Source organism: Castor canadensis, chromosome 3 (genome assembly GCF_047511655.1).
Source record: "Castor canadensis chromosome 3, mCasCan1.hap1v2, whole genome shotgun sequence".
In the NCBI taxonomy this organism is placed as follows: domain Eukaryota; kingdom Metazoa; phylum Chordata; class Mammalia; order Rodentia; family Castoridae; genus Castor; species Castor canadensis.
In genome coordinates, this window is record NC_133388.1 from 40,038,420 (window position 1) to 40,054,128 (window position 15,709).

General features: G+C 43.1%; 1 long non-coding RNA gene across 1 annotated transcript in view; it reads right to left on the reverse strand.

Moving 5' to 3' along the window:
• LOC141421550 (uncharacterized) overlaps nucleotides 1-15,709 on the reverse strand; it is a 42,910-nt gene that overhangs the window by 829 nt on the left and 26,372 nt on the right. The window contains exon 2 of the long non-coding RNA XR_012446134.1: nucleotides 3,775-4,022. This is a non-coding gene — a long non-coding RNA (uncharacterized lncRNA). The remainder of the gene's footprint in view (nucleotides 1-3,774; nucleotides 4,023-15,709) is intronic.

Consider the following 15,709-nt stretch of genomic DNA (forward strand, 5'->3'; position numbering starts at 1 on the left):
CTAGGATTCCAGGTGTGAGTCATCAGCACCCGGCATATGTGGGATCTTAAGTCCACCTTGACATGCTCTAATTATGCTGAAGGAGGGATTGTTTTAGAACCCTCCTCATCAGTTTATCAGAGTCCAAATGGAAACATAAGGTCTAAACACAGTGGAGTGTAGGGCAGATGTTCTGGACATAAAAATAGTGAAACCAAAGCAGACATGAAGCAGAAAAGGTTATAGGTAAAAGGCCATATTGGAAGAAAAGAGAAAGTCTTAAAATCAGGTAGGGACCTAATGACCTTACTATCTCCTTCTACTTCTTCAACCTCATCACTCTTTCATTTGATGAAGCAGCCACTTTTGGCTTAGTAAGACCCTCTGCTGAAGAAAATGGTTTTTTTGTGTGTCACAACTAACAGAGAAGAGAGTCTGGGAAAATTATTTTCTTTCTTTTGTTGGCATGTAAAATCCATTACAAAGCTTGAGGCCTTCTCTCTACCCTAGAGAAAAAGAAAGTATTTACAAAGGAGGCAGAAGAATGTCTTCACACAAATACACAAAACAGAAGGCCAATTAAAACTCTCAATAGGGGAGATTTTTGTGAGCTCATTTCTGTAGAAATACAAAAGCTTGGCCATCAATCAGCTTCTTTTAGACAAGAAACCAAGCTTATCAGAGGGATAAGAGAACTGAAGAGCTGATCAGAATTTAACATCCACCAGCTTGTCCTCTGCTATCCTCTTCCTGGACTCAGTCAAAAGGGTTCCAGATAGAGCGGCCTGAGAGAAGCAGGCTTCTCCTGGTACTAGTAAAGATGTTTAATGACCCAGAACAATTAGAAGGAGAGGACACAGCCTAATTCTTTCTTCATTTATAGAGCCACTTACTTCTTCCTCAGCATTCCTTATTCATCTACTTTTCTGTATTCCTCTTTTTGAATCCTCAAGAAATAGAATCCTCTTCCTAATAACTACTACCACCTTAAAATTAACATGGAGGGCTCTTTTCCCACATAACTCCTGTCTCCAAAGTGAGGTGAGCATGTTGGGTACTGTGTTGGTGATGCACCAGGAGTAGAGGTCCTGGCTTAGAGAGAGGGAAAGATAAGACCAAAGTTGAAAGGGTGCAAGACTTGCTGGAGAGCTCTGGGACATTAGGGTGGGAAGGTCAAGGAATAGACATCTCTCTACCTTCCAGCTGGTAGTCCAGCTTTCTACCTTTGACTTTAAAGGTAAAAAGTTGGACTCCCATCTCATACCAATGAAGAGATCATTGTTATGGCAAAAGGAATGTAATGAAGAATCTGATTCATTTTGTAATATTCGCCTACAATTTTAAGCTAGCCCTCCCATTCCCACATGTGCCTACATCTGGACAAACTTCTAATAAAGCCTGAATTCTCCCTTCTTTGATGAAGGTAAGAGGTTCAAACCCAGCAATACTGGACCTGCATGGAAACTCTCACACTGGTGCCATCCCTGACTCACAATATAAATCTGATCTAGTGTCCTTTCTCTCAATCCGTTTGAGACCTGCTGAGAGGCCTACCCTGCTCTCCTCAGAGACCTCAATGATGTAAACCAAACCTTTCTATACCCTCTTGGTGTGGGTGATATCATCAAGTCTTAATATCTGAACCAAATGTTGGTGGGCATACACTTAACTTCTGCAGGTAACCATAACAGAATAGCTCTAGGAAATACCAGTGGACTTTAATCATCCATGGTGATATCTAGAAAAGCTGGGCCATGTTGACAAGGTAAAAACAAAGCTAGAGGTTGATATAGTTTATGGCTGATGAAGATGAATCAGGTCAGAGTATTTTAACCTAAGTTTATTGGTTAGCATCTATCAGCTAGGTTGCTTCCATGAATTTGAGCTATCTACAAAATCACATGGTACAAGCATGTAAACCATGAGCTGGTAGCATTAGCCATGTTTGCAGAGCAACTCCTGGACAACAACCAGTGTTTATCTCACCTATTCTGATCCACTCCAGCTCTTCCCTTAATCTTCAGCCTTCATCTGCTTCTCTCTCTCTGCCTCCAATGTTTATTGTATGTGCTCACAGTTTGATGACTTGCTTTTGATATGGCAATCTGACTTCAGTTGGTATTCCCTCTCAAATTTCATCCAGAATTTTTTTGGGGGTAGGGTACTAGGATTTGAACTCAGGGTCTCACACTTGCTCTACCCTGCTCTACCAATTAAGCCATGCTCCCATCCTTTTTTCTTTATTTTTCAGACATGGCCTCATGCATTTGCCCAGGGCCAGCCTCAGACTATGACTGCGATCCTCCTATCTCTGCCTTCTGAGTAGCAAAATTTGATTTTTGCCATTATGCATTGGTAATCTAGATAAGTAATAACTCTACACACATGTGTGTGTATGTGTGTGGGAATTAGATGGGTAGAAGTCTAATAAGAATAGAAATATATTCAGAATTCAGACATGATAGCCATCTTCACCATCCCCACCCTGGAACTTATAGCAAGACATACATTATAAGGCAATTACATATATAGAGTCAAGCAGCACCATCTTGTTCTTCCTGAAAAAAAAAAAAAGGCCAGAACAACTAAGATTGTTGATGAAAGAGTGATTTTATTTAAAAAAATAAGTAAACAAGAGAATACTTGGCCCAGTATGTCTAGTTTTCAGTTAATCAAGCATATGTGGTTAACTGAGAAATTAGGTTGAAATATTAGGTTCAAGTTAGTTATAAATTGGCACAAAGATACTCTGTGGTGGTGGAGACAGCTAAATTGAAATTTCCAATTTAAGCTTTGCCACTCTTTGTCACCTCGTTTTTCTTGTCCCTACTTTCCTTATCTATGAATTAGTCAGTTCAGACCAATCCATAAGGTTCTTCCAACCTTAAACCTTTAGTAGATGTGTTATATAGGATATTTGTTGCAGCCACAAATAAATTTTTTAGTGGCTTAAAACTTAAAGTTTATTTCTCACTCATAAAAACCACTGTTATTGTTAGACCTTCCTTGGGCAGTTCTTTTCCACAGATTCAGGCTGACAGAAGTTCCCTTACTTTATGGTTATGTCTTCTAAAAGACAAGGCCTCCAAGGTGTTTATAGCAAGCATAATAGGTATTTAAGGGTCATGCGCTAGCTTTTAAATGCTTGTCCCAGGTGTGACATACATTACTTCCATGAACAGACTCATGACAGGTGGCTCTGTCCACTTGTAGAAGGTGGGACAATGAGAAAGAATATATAGGCATTCCATCTGTGGTCAATAGAGGACTCTCGGCCAAGGTTATATGCTCATATCATGTATGGCCCAGTTTTTATAGCATAGGGATTTTTTTCCAGTGATCATAGACAATACCTCCAATAAGGAGCTGCCTTCTTCCAGAAATGGCCCAGGACTCACAAATATATTAGAATGTGAATGGCTCCAAACAAATCACCAACAGGATAAAGCCAACTCTAACACAATATCTTCTGACAGTGTAAAAAGAAATGCATGGGTAATTTGTTTGAGACTTCACAGGGGGTGGGAAGCTAACACACCACATGACATTTGAAAATGGACCCTATCTCATGACTCTTGCTTTCTACTTCTAGGCCATACATGGTCCAGAAGAGTGCACAAAAATAACACTGCTCAAAGAATTCTTTCTGATTTGGCAAAACAGATCCAGATGCAAACTAAACAAGCTGGAAAGGGAGAAGCCATTTGCATTCAACAGTGTGTTTCCTGGTCAACTGCTGGCTGGCTCACTCAAATTCAGGAATCAGGATATAATACCTCCATACTTCGTACCTACCTGAAAAATAGTGATTATCTTCCACAGATCTTATGCAACCTTGGTGATTTGGGAGGGGATTCTCTCTTTGTAAATGCATCCAGTTTTGGGAGAAGGAAAAGAGAGTTGGAACAGAGCCACCTGGGACTTGGAGCTGCCACAGCTGAACCACAGACAATACAGGAGTCCCATTCCAGGCTTTGAATGAGTCCCTCTGGTTGCTGCCTTTATAATCTGAACAAATTGGAATTCACAAGGCATTCAAGGGCCTAGGAGATATGGAAAGAAAAGGAAGAAAAATGGGGTGATCTTCTAGGTAGCAATGCAGTTTTTCTTTAAGCCAAGATTTCAGCCATCTCTTCATCTTCCAAAAGATTCACTGGAGAACATTTTCAAAGGGTAACTTCCTGCTTTGCTTTACTGAATGGCTGTCTTGAAAAATAGCTGTCTTGCTAGGTAATGCACAGTTCATCTGATGATTTCATGTGTAACTTTTCTGTTGAAAAGCAGGAGAAAATTCCCAGAGACTGAGCCACTGAGTAGTATTTGCAGGTTCCTGTGCTCTACTTTCCCCACCTGCCTCTGCCCTCGCCCTAACCCCACTCTTTGGAAGATGCCCACCCAGTAGAAGCATACCTAGGGTGGGAAGGTCCTGGTGAGTTCAAAGCCTGATACTAGGTCAGATCAGCCTAACTCATGGGGCAGGCTTAGCAGAAGTCTTTTAAGAAGTATGCTTAGGATGTCATTCATTCTGGGAAATAGAAGAGCCAGGATCAACTAGCTTAATTCTATCTTTTAAAAATATATGATGATCAGAGGAGGCTCTCACTTCCTTTTAAAACTGACCCCTTGATTTTGTCTCCCAGCCAGCCCTCTTAAACCTGTGTCAGCCTGATAATGTGAATTTGAACTCTTTGCTAAACAAGGTATGTGACAGTCATTATGCCAGGTGTTTCAAATTGCTTATCTGGTTTAATCCTCTTAATAAACCTCTATAGGAGACTGATGTTTAGGGGAGGTGATTGTAGGTGTGATGACTGGCCTGGGTTACAGGTCTGGCAATGCTGAGAAGCTTCCCTCCTAGGAAAAGGTACAGTTGGGATTGGAGCCCACCTCTGCCTAGTTCTAAGATCAGTGCTCTTTCCACTGTGCTATAGGCCAAAAATAGTAAGACAAAGTATAACAAAAAAAGGGAAGTGAGGCCTTCTCCTCAGCTTCCCAACAGGGTGTCAGGCAGTCTTAGATTCTCAAATGCTGAGCTAGAAGAAGGAATAACCTGGAAGCCAGATGTTGTGCAGTGAGTTGCTGGCATGACAAGTTGGAGCAGCCACAATGCCTCACTGGAGCAGATGGTTACCACACATATAGAAATGAGAAATGTGCCATCCCCACTCACTCTCCCCACAACACGTGGGTACATTTGTAGGGACTGAAGCCTTGTATAAGCAGGTAAGAAAAGAGCCCAAAAAAGAGCCCAAGTTATCATCTTTACTGTGACACCATAATTTTTATGGGAGAATAGTGCCCAGGGAAACCCTGACCTCTGAAACAAAGTAACAAAAAAAACCTTAGAGTCACTGAAGTGGAAGAAAGCTTACAAATTCTTTGGTCCACGAGCTTCCTCACTTTTCAAATATACCAATAAGAACTTTGAAATTATTTGTCTAATAAGTTTTGGGTGGAACCTCAATATATATCTTTTTTAAAGGAAAGAAAAGAAACTGAAGCCTCCTTCACCACCTCCCTTTATTCCTCTATGGTGGCCATTGATCTAGTCCAATCCCCTCATTTTTCAGATGAGGAAAGAGTCCCTGGGAGAAGTATGTGAGTTGCTCTGGGTCACAGGATGGCTAGGATTAGCCATCCCAGTCTCATCACACCTGGGTAAGGGGACTTTTAAATGTACTGCTAGGCCATTAAACCAACGGCTGGCTGTTCTGTAAGGCTGCCCTGTTCTGTGGGCCTGGAGGATTTCCTAACCCCATCTGGCCTCGTTTCCAGAGCCATATTTCTAAGTATGGCCCACAGTTCAGTGGTGGGCCATAACAATGCCAAGATGATGCAAAAATGTGGGTGTTTTTTGCAGTTCTGATGATGAGTGCTACACGGTTCTATAGACTTTCATTTTTGTGCATATACATGGACTAGTTTTTTGTTTGATGGTACTGGGGGTTGAATTCAGGGCCTCATGCTTGCTAGGCAGGCACTCTAGCGCTTGAGCCATGCCCCAGCCCTTTTCTAATTTAGTTATTCCTTTCCCTCCTCCCATTTTTTGCCCAGGACTGGCTTCAGACCTGGGTCCTCCTACCTAAGCCTCCATATATCTGGGATGATAGGAGCGAATCAGCATGCCTAGCTTGTTGGTTGAGATGAGGATCTTGCTCACTTTTTGCCTGGGCTGGCCTTGGACCTCAGACCTCCCCAACTCTATCTCCAAAGTAGCTGAGATTACAGGTATGGACAACCATGCCCCACCTATGGGTTAGTTCTTAATAGCATACCAAGCATGCAATTAAAGATTGTAAAAAAAAAAGCTACAGCTGCATGTTTATGAACTAAAATAAGCAGCTTCTGGAGTTTCCTGAGGACTGTAAGTCTGTAGAGCACAACAGTCTGGCTTCTTAGCAGGTGGCTAAAGTTCCTATTATACGTATGGCTGTGTCAAGAGCTGGGATTCCTGGAACTTTGGGAGATGACTGTGTTATAAATATAGTATCACTGTTGTTCAAGACTAGGTGTCACCTAGTTCAAGAAAACTAGGTCATAGTTTTCAATTACTAAGTTACTTGAATAAATTAAGGTATCTGCACACTTATTAATCATTTTGTGTTGAATTCATGGAGTATTATACTTATGTTGTTATTATGTTCTTCTCAGTGCCTTGCAATCACAAAGTTCTTTTCCACTTGAAAATGGAACTAAGTCAGACAGTCTTGTCCCCATTTGGGGGACTGTGCCCCGGAGATGAAGGAACCCCAACTTCAAGAGCAAGCTTCAACATGACCACCTTCACCTGGCCTTTCCACCAGGTGGGATCCCTTTGTGGAGAGGCAGGCCATCTGGCTTGACTAAAAGAGAAGTTGATTGAACCATGGGTTAAGCACAGAGTTAGAGACTGCAGATACAGAGGAAAATAACCCAGCCACAGGACTAATATTTAATCTCAAATTCCTGCCCCCCCCAATTCCATATTGCCTATAGCTATATCTGACACTTCAACTCTAATTCACCAGCTTCCCCAAACTTTTCCTCCATTGGTTTATTATTTTGGCTTATTACTCCATCAGTCTTCTATTTCCCCAGGCTGGTGACCTTGGATTCATCTTTGATTGTTCCTTTCCTTTAATAATCAATCAATTATTATGTTCCTTAGATTCTGCCATTATCTTGTCTGTCCATAACAACCCTTGTTTAAACTCACATTAATCCTCATCTGAAATATTCTGGCAATTTCCTTTCTGTTCTCCCTGTCTCCCATCTCTCTCCCTTCTGAGTCATCTTATGAGAATAATTACTCTTCCTCAAGCACAGATATGATCAGCTATTCCTTCACCAAGCCTTCAGTGGCTCCCCACTGACTAAAAAATGGAGTATAAATTGCTCACCCTAACATTTAAGGTCTTTTATGACAAAGCCCTACTCTACCTTACCCCTTAACTTTCCTCCACTATGCCTCACACATCAATCAAATTAGATGACTTCTGGCACTTATCCATCTTTGTATTTCTACTCATAGTATTCCCTCCACTTAAAAAGTCTAGCTCTACCTGATGAATCCTATCCATCATCCTTCAAGACCCAGTTTGAACATCACCAACTTCACATGGCCCTTCCACCAGGTGAGATCCCTAGCCATTTCAACCTCCCATAACTTATAGTTTGTACCTCTTTCAAGTTTGGTTACATTTGTACCATATGCATCACCACAGCTGGTCTATGACCTACCCACCATTACAGATGTATGGAAAACATACCAGCAATGACCATGGGGTTCTGTTCTAATAGAGCTGTTAACATTCTAGAGGTGAAAATGCCCTTGGAAATAATGATGTTCCTAAGATACAGAAGGATCTGTGAGGATCTGAGATATCACAATGACCTGTCCTTTTGAGATTTAGTGGAATCTGAAAGGAAAGGAAGATTCAAAAAACTTTTACATTTTCCTTATATCATGAGTTTACAAAATAACAGCCTATATTTATATGTCACTGACTATGTGTTAAACATTGTTCTAGCTAGTCTACATAAGTCGATTCATTTAATCCTTGCAAAACACCTTTGCTGATACAAATGAGTTTATTTAAATATCTTGCCCAAGATCATAGCTAATTATGGAATGAGCCAAACCAAAGCAAACTGACTTCACAGTCCATCCTCACTGCTCCTTGGTTATACAGCTTCTGTCCATCCTGAAAGAACAGGAAGGGAGCTCCCTCCCCTAGAGCTGTGCTGAGCCATTAAGACACATCTCACCTTTCAACATGAATACTTCTACAAAGCCTCACATGTAAAACAGTGTCCTCAACGTCTCCTTGGAGTCAGTTTCACACCAAGTAGCTCTAGAGGGTCACCCACATGGGGCTGCTATGTGAAACTCCCCAAATACAGTGCCTGACCCGAGGGTGGACACAGCAGGAGGGGCCATTTGGGAAGTATGTAAATGGTGTGGGGTGATGCTCTGAAGAAATATACCTTGTCATGGCTTGAGGTTGGGGTGACTGCCTTGGTAGGCTCTATTTCCCCTCCCCCACCCTTCTCTTTCCACCTCCTGCTTTGGGGGATGACTAGTGCCAGGATGGAACATCATGCTGAAACCAAATGCTTGATTCTCATTGGTGTCTCTCTCCCTACTCTGGTTCCCCACTCACAGTCTCCTGTACTTGAAAGTGCCATGTTAGAAGACAAACCATGGCAGGGCAGAGTATGCAGATGCTGTAGGTGGGTGGACATGTTGGCAGCAGGAAGCTCCCCTGCCCCCCACTCACCACACAGGCTAGCTAAAAGCTAGCATGAATTGAGCTTCCATTCTGGGCAGGCACTGGTCCACTGTTCTAAGGACTTTTTAATGCAATACTTATTAATCTTCTCAATAACCATTTATTGAGATAATTCCCCCCCTTCTCTCTCTCTCTCTCTCTCTCTCTCTCTCTCTCCTTTTTACATACAAGAAACCTGGGGCACAGAAAGATAATGGTGATCTTTACAAGATCATACAAGCAGTTAGTGAAAGATCTGAAATTTGAATGTACCCAGAGACTTTGCTCTTAACCATGAACCTGCACTGAATGCCCCCCCCATCAAGGATGTGGCTGTAGGAATGAGAAATAGCCTTTAGATCAGTGGTTCTTAACCCTGGCTGCATTTAGCATCAGTTAAAGCATTTTCCAAAATACCAGTGGGCATGTTGTCACCACCGTTAGAAATTCTGATTCCCTTAGTCCAAAGGGCTATATAAATATCAATGTTTTTTACAACTCCCCAGGGGATCCTAATGCTTTGGATTTGGGGTGGCTTGGGCATCTGTGTGACATGCATGCATTCTTTCTTTAATCCTCCCAGTCATCCAATGTCATATGTGCCAACATATGAGATAACCCCCATATCTACTGCTCAAAAGACTCCCACAGAACTTTGATCAACTAGAAATGTGGGCTTTTGGAAATATAGATAATAATATCAAGACATCTACTTATATTTAACTTATGTATTTACACATATATAGCTAAAATCATACATTACACAGACGAGTCATTTAATTTAGAAACATTGCTTTTCCCATTTTCATATTCCTCACAATTTTATTCAAACTTCTCATAGGCATCTCTCATTTGTGTCTCTTCACATCACTGAAGCCACATTGTCATCTACATAGACTTCTGGTACCTATCACCTGATTCATTGATTAAAATATGCCAGTTTTAAATGCATTTGGTGGCTGGGAATTTTGTTCCATGTCTCATGTGCACACACATGAAGGCACACACATAAGCCCATTTGCATGAAATCTGGACTGTTGGTTGTTCATGTGTGTTGTGAGTAGGGCTGGAAGTCATCTGACAGCTCAATTTACCCCTACCTCTGTTCTGATTGATCCACACCTTGTTCTGATCAATTGTTAGATATTTTGAATGTTCCACTGCCTGTGGACATATTTTTGATTTGTATAACCTACCAACCCCTTACTATATTGTTCCTTAAAGTAAACCTTAAAATGGCTTATTTATAATGATGCCACACTTGCAAAAGTGAGGTCACACACTCAGACATAATTGCTAAAGCCACACTGAATCTCTTTGCCTTTGGTTTCCTTTTTAAAACTGATTCTATCAAAGTTGACCTCTACCATGTCAATTGGGGTGGTTTCTCCCATGTTCTGGTTTCAGAATAAGATAACTGAGGATGCATTCAGTAATCAAACATCTTATAAGGATCCTACTATAAGGTGACTGACTCTCTATCAAAAGGTAAGTTCAGTGAGGGATGGGGTCTCACTTTTTATCTAAGCATAAACAGCTTTTGTTGAACACCCATAATGAGTGAAGCACCTAATGATCCGAGGAACATCACACCTTAGGCATCTTAAATCACCACTTTGAGTTTCTTTTGCTTCTTTGATTATTCTCAGACTCAGAGAAGTGACAGGGGCACAAGAGATTTCCTTCTCCCTCATCTCCCCACTCTGTCTCTGCCAGGTGTCCACCCCTCTGCTAGCTCCCTGTGATACATGATGCAGCCAAGCTGCTCCTGAGAAGCTGTTTAAACAGGGATGAGACAAGCCTCCTTAAGCTGCTTATTCTAAGTTTGGGATTGTTCTTCGTAGTCAATTGATATTGGAAATAATTACTTCTTAGAATCTTTGAAAATCAAATGTGTAAAGAGAAATTAAAATCTAATTAAATGGATGTCAGCAGGTCTGTCTGAGCTGACAACTCTTAAGCCACTGCAGTTTGTCAAAGGTTACATTATCTCTCTGTCTCTAGGGTGCTTCGGGCTCTGCTTGGCTCTCAGCCCAGTGCTCCCTCTCCAACGTCCTTTTGTCTGCCCTGTCCTGGGCCCAGGATTTTTGCTCTTGGGCAGAAATGTCAAAGTGTTTCTGAAATAGGCCAAATGCCTATGGATTACTGAAGGGCTTCCTGCAAAAAGATGGGGTTCTCCCTGATCTTGAAACTTCAAACCAGTGTTTCTCAACAGGATTCTTTCTGGCATTGTAAGGGACAAGTTTTTGTGCATTTCTGTAAAGAAGCAGGGGGCAATAACACCCCAAACCACCGCTTTGTGCTAACTCTAGTTGATACCATACGTAACTGGCAGCAGCCAGTAACAATGTCCCCTAGTTCCCCAAACCCCACCCCTAGTGCCTCTGGGCCACTCCAATATGACAATCCCAGGGTGGGGATGCAGCTGCCCAGCATGTGCAAGGCCCTGGGTTTGATCCCCAGCACTGTAAGAAAGCAAAAAAAAAAAAAAAAAAAAAAAAACTTCTCAATATGGTAATCCATAGACTGATATTACTCCAAGTGTGGACTGTGAACCGGTCCAGTCTGTGAATGTGTTAACAGTCTACAATGAGATTCCTAAGTAGCTAGATGCTTGTATAGCAATTTGACATTATCATATTGTTAATGCATGTTACAGATTAGAAAATCAGTTTGAATGGAGTGGAGGGGAAAGTGGGCCATCACCACAGATTGCTTGACTTCTTCCCCAGACTTCCTCTTGCCTGTTCTGAACCTTGTTATTGACTCCACCTTCTCCATGATTGTGGAGTTTGAACATGGTTTTTCTGGCTTCCTTTGACATGTGACTTTTTCCTCCCCTCGCCACATTCTTTAACTGCAAGAAACAGGCTCATTCACATTACCTGGAAGAAAGCCAGATGTATATCTGTGAGAGCTGACAGAACCCAAGGGAGGTGAGATCAAGGAGCACTTACTGTCCCCACCTCTACGGGGCCACCTTTCTCCTCTCCCCAGCCCTGTGTTCTCTCTCCTTTTCTCTCTCTCTCTTCCTCCCCCTCTCTCCCTCCTGTGTGCACTCCTGCTCCTTCTCCACTTGGTCCTGCATCAGACCCCCATGCCTTTTCTAACCTCAAGATCTCAGCTCCCCTGCCAACAGTCCAGTTACTGACTTCCTCTAGTTTAAAACATCAGGAGAGGGAATCGGATGAGCTGTGCCCATCTTCCCATCCAGGCCTCAGTCAGAGCAGCTGCGTGGGTCGGCAGTGCAAGGTGCTCTCCTCTTGTGCATTGGCTTCCCAGTTCAAGAGAGGGAGATAGAATCACTTGGTGAAATGCAAACCCCCTAACCTTCAGAGCAGTTTCCCTTGAAGGAAGGTGTCCTGGAATCAGTCTGTTCAGAATGCTTCTACTTCATCTCCTCTTACAAACTGAATGTCAGTCTGGACGACACGCTGATCCACCCTGGTCCCTCTTGGGGGACAAGCTGGGGCTTCACCTATCAGATTCTGTGATCCCATGAAACACACATTGCAGATATTTCTCTTCCTGACCATCCCAGCAATAGGCTTAGCTGATAAAGGGCACATAGGAGCTCGCTGGCATTTCCTTCTATCCCACCACAGAGCTTAGATTGCTCCACAGGGGTTAATTGGTTTTTGGCTGATGAAATCACAGCAGAGTTATCCATTGTTGAAGCTCTTCAACAGCCTAACAGTTATTACTCTCTGGGCGCTTTTCCATTCCCTTCTGAGCCATTTCATTTTCTCAGTCTTGTCAGAAATGAGCATTTGCATCAGCATGTCAGAGCCCCCTTGTAATGATGCAGTAATGTTATTGTTTTCACATCACTGTTAGGAGCAAGTGCGCACAGGCTGGCACACACGCACACCAGTTGGCTGGCTAAGCCCCAAAAGGGCATCACCTGGTGGGATGCCTGTGTGGAGAGGCCATTCAGACCCCACGAGCCCTCCCCAGTGGCCTGCAGGGGACCTCCCAACCAGCGTGGGTGCTGCTGTCCCCACAACCAGTCACTAAGAGCTCAGGTCTCTTCCCCTTCCATTCTCTGAATCTTCGGCAAAGTGCACAGTGAGCAGGAGGGGAACAAATTCAGGTCCCCTCCACACCATAAAGGAACATTTTGGCCCCTTGGGGGAGCTCAAGGGCTCCCTCAATGCATTTCTAGGGAACAGTGCTGCTTCTTCCTGTCCCTATGCCTAGACTTTGAGAATCAAGATCTGACTTTGAGCCTAGGCAGAAAGTGAAGGAAGGAGCTTCATACTGTGTTTGGTCAGGACTACAAGGATCTGCAAAAACCCCGACCACCACCCAAGTGCTCTTGGCTGTGCTGTTCTCCGTGACCTTGTTCTCTGTATGTAGGCAGAGACCTAAAAGGGGTGCTTGCTGCCTCAGAGCTGGATTTTCACTGATAAAGATGTTTAGGATTCTGGCCTCTGGCTCTTCCTCCTCCTCTCTTTATCTTTCGACCTTTCACGTAGTTAGCGACATTTGTCTCACCTCCTATCTCCTGGCTTAGACCAAGTCAAAAACTAGATTACGTTTACTGTCTCTCGGACCCTATCTTTCCCACTAGAATAAGGTAAGTCCTGAGATAATCTGTTTGAGAACCCTGTGTTAGCCAACTTTTCTTTTGTCACTGACAAAATACCTGATAAAAACAATTTAAAGGAGGAAAGATTTATTTTGGTACATGTTTTTGTTTTCCCGTACTAGGGTTTAAACTCAGGGCTTTGTGCTTGTGCTCTACAGTCTGAACCATGCCTCCAGCCCTTTTTGCTTGGTTATTTTGGAGACAGTCTTGCTTTTTGCCCATTCTCCTATTTTATGCTTCCTGCTGTCACTGCGTTAACACATATTCCACCACACTCAGCTTTTTTCTATTGAGATGGGGGACCTCATGAACTTTTTTTGCCCAGGCTGTTCTACAACCATGATCCTCCTGATCTCAGCATTCTGTGTAGCTTGGGATGTCAGGCACCACCACTGTGCTAAGGTATTGATTGAGATGGGGTCTTGCTAACTTTTTGCCTGGGCTGGCCTCAAACCATGATCCTACCCATCTTAGTCTCCCAAGTAGCTAAGATTACAGGTGTGAACCACTGGTCCCTGACAGGTTCATGGTTTTAAAGGGTTCAGTCTGTGGTCTGCTGACTTCATTGCTATGAGCCTGTAGTGAGGCAGAACATTATAGCAGCCAGCCAGTGTGGCAGAGGAGGTACACACCTCATGGCTGCTAGGAAGCAAAGAGAGAGCAAGAGAAGAAAGGTCTGAGGACAAGATATACCCTTCAAAGGCACATCCCAGTGACCCACTTCCTCCAACGAGGCCCCAGGTAGGTTCTCAACAACCGAGGCAAAGAGGAATACCGGGGCCTGAGGATTCAGGGAGAACAGCCACAGATACTTAGTCTTAGCACCAGTTGCTTTCTGCCCTGGTACATGGGAGGCCTCACACAACTCCTGAGTCCTAATAAGAAAGCTGGTATCAAGAGCTATTGGCTGAAAGTACAAGAGGGCTTTGAAGTACTATTTCTTAGCCCAGACACCTGCTACTTAGAATCAGCCAAAGGGAAGGGCAGAGCAATTGTCAGAGGAGCCATTTCCAAGGTCATCAGGGCCAGGTAATCTGTTACTTCTGGGTGGCACATAATAGTGACTAATCACTCCTAGGAGTATGCATTCATTTATGAATCTGATATTAATGCCCAATACATTTATTTATGATCCCAAATGTGAATAACTCAGCATCTACTTTTAGCAGATTTCTGCTTAAAAAACAGCATTGACCTCGTGGTTCTTGGCTCTTGACATTGATCTAGAAAAGACTAGAAGAGAAGCAGCTCAGCTCATGTTCTGTGTCCAGGGAGTCTGGGTCTGTCCACCATGGGGAGTGTTTCAGCCCCAGTCCTATGCTGGTATGGGATATTCACTTAGCACCTCCATTTCCTCCTTCAGTTTATTGACCCATGTAATGAAGGCAGAGGATCATAGGAACATCTCTAAGGTTCATTCCCACCTTGAAATCTGAGAAGGATGAGAAAAGAAACTAATGAAAGTAGCAGGAACATTGGTAATAATCCACAGTTCAAAACTAGTTGCATCAACTGCTCCAGTTTGCACATTGTTCCCAAGGACAAAACTGGGGCTCCTTGATGTCTTCATTCCCTACATGTCTATCTGCTTACATCACATTGCTATAGGTCCCACTGTCTGAAGGTGCTTGAAGTAGGGGCTTATTTCTCTTTGGCTGTATTGCAGCACTGAGCACAGCGCCTAGAAGGTCCTTCTACCTGAATGTGAAATGAGAGAATCTATGACATAGGTATGAGGTGGATGAATTCCTACTTCTTTACCATTGTAGTCCATCTCCACGATGAGTGTTGTGGTTTGGATATAACGTGTAACCCCAAAAGGCTCCTATATTGAAGGTTTGGGTCCCAGTTGGGATGCTATTTAGAGGTGACTGGATCATGAGGGCATAACTTCATCAATTGATGATTTCAAACTCAATGAGCTATTAGGAGGTGGGACCTGGCTGGAGAAAGTAGGTCACTGGGGTCATGCCTTTGAAGACTGTATCTTGTCGCAACCTCCACACCCCCTGCTGTTAGCTCCCATGAGGTGAGCAGCTTTCCTCTGCCATGCCTGTCCACTATCATATCATGTTTTTGCCTCACCTCAGGGCCGCAACAATGGCGCCAGCAGACTGTGGACTAAAACCTCTGAAACCATGAGCCAAAATGAATCCTTTCTCCTTTAAGTTGTTTTCCTCCAGTATTTTGTTACGGGGGGTGAAAGCTATCTAGTACAATGAGAAAGGAGGTATGGTTTTCCCAGAAATTCAGAACCCTGTCCATTCCAGTACAACCATCTTGTCCCTTTTAGATTAAGCCCAGTGGACTCATGGCAAAATAATAATCTTGCAGCTCTGCGAAATTCTTTCATCTGTTGCCCATGATTGAATTTGACCTGAGATCTACT